The 4,427-nt window shown below is 38.4% G+C and overlaps 1 protein-coding gene across 7 annotated transcripts in view; it reads left to right on the top strand.

Moving 5' to 3' along the window:
- The first annotated feature begins 232 nt into the window (after positions 1 to 232).
- The window catches only part of FAM71F1 (family with sequence similarity 71 member F1), an 18,439-nt gene continuing 14,244 nt past the window's right edge, over positions 233 to 4,427 (top strand). For all 7 annotated transcript variants that reach the window (XM_025045965.1, XM_025045964.1, XM_015588276.2 and 4 more), the window contains exons 1-2: positions 233 to 396; positions 4,175 to 4,287. The gene's annotated coding sequence lies outside the window, so the exon portion shown is untranslated. The remainder of the gene's footprint in view (positions 397 to 4,174; positions 4,288 to 4,427) is intronic.

Genomic DNA, 4,427 nt, shown 5'->3' with positions numbered 1-4,427 from the left:
ACAGTAATCCTGTGACATGGCTTCTTTGCAGAGGCTGCTGATCATCCACTGATATCCTTTATTCTTAAATAATAAATAATAGAATTCCTCAGTGCAAGGCGGGCTCTTGGCCACCCAGCTAAAAGCTACATTTCCCAGCTTCCCTTGTAACTGGGTGTGGCCAGGTGACTGAGTTCCAACCAATGGGATGTGAGCAAAAGTGATTATGCCATTTCTAGGCCATGCCCTTAAAAGGAATGACTGTGCAGTCTCCTTCCCTTTCCCCTTTCTCACTGGCCAGGATGCAAACATCATGGCAGGAACTGGAGCAGCCACCTTGGAACCCAAAGATGGAAGCCGCATATTGAGAATGGCAGACACTCTACCAGTCTGGACTGCTTACCTTTGGACTACTATGTAAGAGAGAATCAAACTTCTATATTAAGTCAATATTTTGGTGTCTTTTAACTACCTACATTACTCTCTAAGTAATATAGCTTTGTGCCACTTCCTTAACCCAGAAGCCTGTACTGCCTTGTTAAACTTGTGTTTATTTCTAATTTTATGTTTTATAGTCTTCCTTTTTAAAAATTAAACTGTTGGTTAGTGGTTTGTCTAAGTTTTCTTTTTCAGAGAACCAGCTTAGGGATTTATTTATCCTAGTGTACTTAGAGTTTTAAGATTACTTTTGCTACCTTCACACTTGAATGAATTTCTAGCCATTTATGGAATTATTGGGTCATATCCTTCTTCCTCAACATTCTTTCTACATTGTTCTATTGCCTTATGCCATCTAAAACTGCTGAAAAGAAGTCTGAGGCCAGTCTCATTTTATTTCCCTTGGTAGATTGTCTGCTTCCTCTCTGGATGTTTGTAGTTGGGTTACCCTAATATTTAGGAACTTCACAAGACCTATTCTGGTCTCAATGGTTTCTTTGCTCGATTTACCTGGAATGTAGTAAATCCTGTTCATTTTGAGCCAAATTGAGTCTTTTTGTTCAGAAGTGGCTTTTTCTCTTATATTTTTGACTACTTTTTTAATTCTACATGTTTCCTCTTCATCAGGGCCTCTAGCTATATGTTGCATCAAATGTCTTATGTATTTATTATTTTCCTTCCATTTGCCCTTCTTCGTTGGGTTCTGTGATATTCGCAAGCCTGTTATCCATGCCACTGACTGTTTTCTGTCATGTCAACTCTACTTCTGGTGGCTTCTAATGTGACTTTTAGATATCTAATAGGTGTTTCTTCTGTTTATTTCTTTACCTTTTCAAGTTTTCTTTTCATCTGATTTTGATATCTCAGATTTTTTTGTTTGTTTCATAGGGTCCCAGATTATATTTAATTTCCTTGAGAGTGCAGAGAAGATTCTTTTCAAAGACTATTCTATTTCCTGGAATCCTTTTTCTTCTGATATGTATTTTCTATATGTATTTTCCTACTGACATTCTTTGGGAGAGGAGAGCAGTATCTTACATAGATCCCATGGTAGCTCCATACTAAGAAGTATTAACTGTTTTAATTAAAAAACAATGCTTATCTGAATCCATCAGCCCTTCAGATATAACTTCTATTTCGCAGAAAATATAATTACTAGAGAAGCAAGCTAAATACCACAAGGAAGTAATCAGACAAATCCAGAAGTCGGGACATTTTGTAGAACAACTGACTTAATTGTTTCCACTAGTAAGTGTCCTAAAAAAAGGACTGCACTAGATTAAAATAAATATAGGGAATGTGTGATTCTGGATTGGATACTGATTTGAATAAATAAGCTATAAGAATAATTGGAGTTAATTGGAGAAATTTTCATATAGCCTAGAAATTAAATGAGATAAGATAAGATGAGATGAGATAAGATGAGATGTGTCTCTACCGAAACACAAAGATAGAGAAAGTGTTGGCCAAATAAAACAGGTTATTAAAAAGCTATAAAACAATTTTAGAGTATGATCTCATTTTGGTACACATACACAGTTGGGTTGTTACAGTGATGTTTTCTGGGAGGTAGGAATATGCTGTTAATTTTTTGAGCTTGTCTATATTTTCTGGTGTTCTACAAAGCACAGGTACTGCTTGTAATAAAGTTTTTAAAAAATCATGACACATATTTAAATGGGACAGATTTATCATGAACATAATAAAGCTTAAATTTCAGAGTCTCTTAGTCACATGGGTCCTTCTGAGGGCCCTAGGAGGACAGCTAGTAATTTTCTGTCATCCTTTGGAGATTTTTTAATTTTATTTTTTGTGTTACAGCATTTTTTTTGTTATGGTAAAATACACATAGTGTAAATGAACTATTTTAACCATTTTTAGGTTTACATTTCAGAAGCATTACATACATTCACACTGTTGTACAGTCATCACCACCACTCATCTCCAGGACTTTGTCACCTTTCCAAACAAAAACTCTGTACTCCTTAAATAGTAACTGTCGATTCTCTCCTCCCTCCAGTCTTTTCATTTTTAAGAGTCTCCAACATTGTGTAAGCTTCAAACACAGAACCGGGGTCCAATCCCAACTGTCAACCAGATATTCTGGTGAGATCTGAGCAAGCTTTGAAAGGATAGCTGACACGGCCAGAGTGACTTTAGCCTCAAACCAAAGGAAGGTCAACATAGTTGAGAAGACTGTCACCAAAGTGCTTATCACCAAACACGCAAAAGGCAACAACTGTGGCAGCATCAACACCACTGAAAACACAGGAAGACAAAAGCAATGAGTTTCTCATATTATTGAAATATATAGTTATACAACTTTCCCCAGAAGCTATGTTTATCATTCTTAAGGTCCTAATTTCGCATAAATTAACCATAATTTCTTTATTGCTTAGAATAATAGTACCATGATTTCCTGTAAAAATTTGTCCAGAAGAGTAGATAGGAGTTTTATGTAGTTGTATCAGCTAGTTTTAAGTCTGGCTTTATCTCTCTCATGCTTAAAAGAAGTCTAGAGATACATAGTCCACAACCGGTGTGATAGTTTTATGATCATTAAGGAGATGGAGCCCTTTTATCTTGCTACACTACCATCCTTAGCATGCCACTTCATGACCCAATTGGGCTGCTCAAGCTCCAGCCATCAAGTCTGTATCCCAGCCAAAAGGAAAAAACAAAGAGCGAAAAAGAGCATGCCCCCTCTCTATAATGATTCCTCAAAAAATCATACCTAATACTTGAGCTTGTATGTATTTTGCCAGAACATAGTCATATGCCCTTACCTAGCTGTAAGGGAAACCAGGAAATGTGACTTTTATTCTAGGAACTTGTGCCCAATCAGAAATTCTATTACTAAAGGAACAGAGAGAATGGATATTGGAATAAACAACTAAGCTTCTGTCAATTGGTTTTTTAAAAGACTCAGTGTGCTAGTTTTTGAGGTTTAGCGGGGGCATTTAGGAAGGGGGAGACATTTTAAAGCACCATTTGTATCACTGCTTACATTTTGAACTAAAAGCTTGCTTCCTCACAATTAGCTTTCTAGACAGGGTGGGCGCTAAAGCCTTCCTCCACACGCCACAGAAGTGGGCTCAACAGGCTTATGTGGAAAAAAAGAAAAAGTCATTTTCCCAGTTGAAGGAGATTTTTTAAAGTCTCCATGGCCAAATATATCTAAACTATATATCTAAGCCAGTAGCGGATAAGCTTTAACCGCGAAGAGCATCATATCAGGGTGTTCATTGCCATCACGTTTGCACTGTGTGTTGTTTCTAGGGAAATGTAAACCACAGGACATGGTCTCTGACCCCACTCTTAGAGAACATTACCGTGGAGGACATTTTCCCCACGTGGTAAACAGAAGACAATGAGAAATGTGAATGCACAAGTTCTTGACCAACCAGGGAGCTGTTACAGGTGCTTGAGCAGGGGGCACAATAGAGATGACCAGGTGAGGGGCTGATGGAATCAGATGACCTCATGACCTCATGACCTTTTGGCTTTCTCCAACTTCATAATAAATAAAAATAAATCTCCAAGCTGGTACAGTGCATATGTTGGTTGTTAAATTGCTTTTCTCTATTGACCACACTTGACCTTGATGGTTAATACATTATTTAATAAATTCTGGAATTTTGTCCAGCTTGGAATACGATTTCTCCCTGAAATGGACTTGAGTAGTGGTCAGTCTGCTTGGTTCTTTGCCCTGGAGGTGGCCACCTCAGGACTCGGGCTCTTTCTTTCTCTGACTCAGGAATGAGGGACACTGTCACTCTCTGAGACGGGGGAATGGCTTGTTGATACAGCGGAGCTGCTCATCGAGGTTCTAATTCTCCCAGGTGACACCTTCACAAAGCCAGCTTCTGGGTAAGAAACTAATTACTACTTCTGTTCCTTCGCTTTGACCTCCTAAGGGACATAGGCCTGCAGAAGTGACCAGCCAGCCATTGCAGAGCACAGAGAAGCCCCGCAACTCCTTCCATAACCAGAAAGGTCTACTGCAAATA

Source organism: Pteropus alecto, unplaced genomic scaffold (genome assembly GCF_000325575.1).
Source record: "Pteropus alecto unplaced genomic scaffold, ASM32557v1 scaffold22, whole genome shotgun sequence".
Lineage (NCBI taxonomy): Eukaryota > Metazoa > Chordata > Mammalia > Chiroptera > Pteropodidae > Pteropus > Pteropus alecto.
Note: the sequence above shows the minus strand (reverse complement) of the source record. Positions and strands in the feature narration are given on the sequence as shown.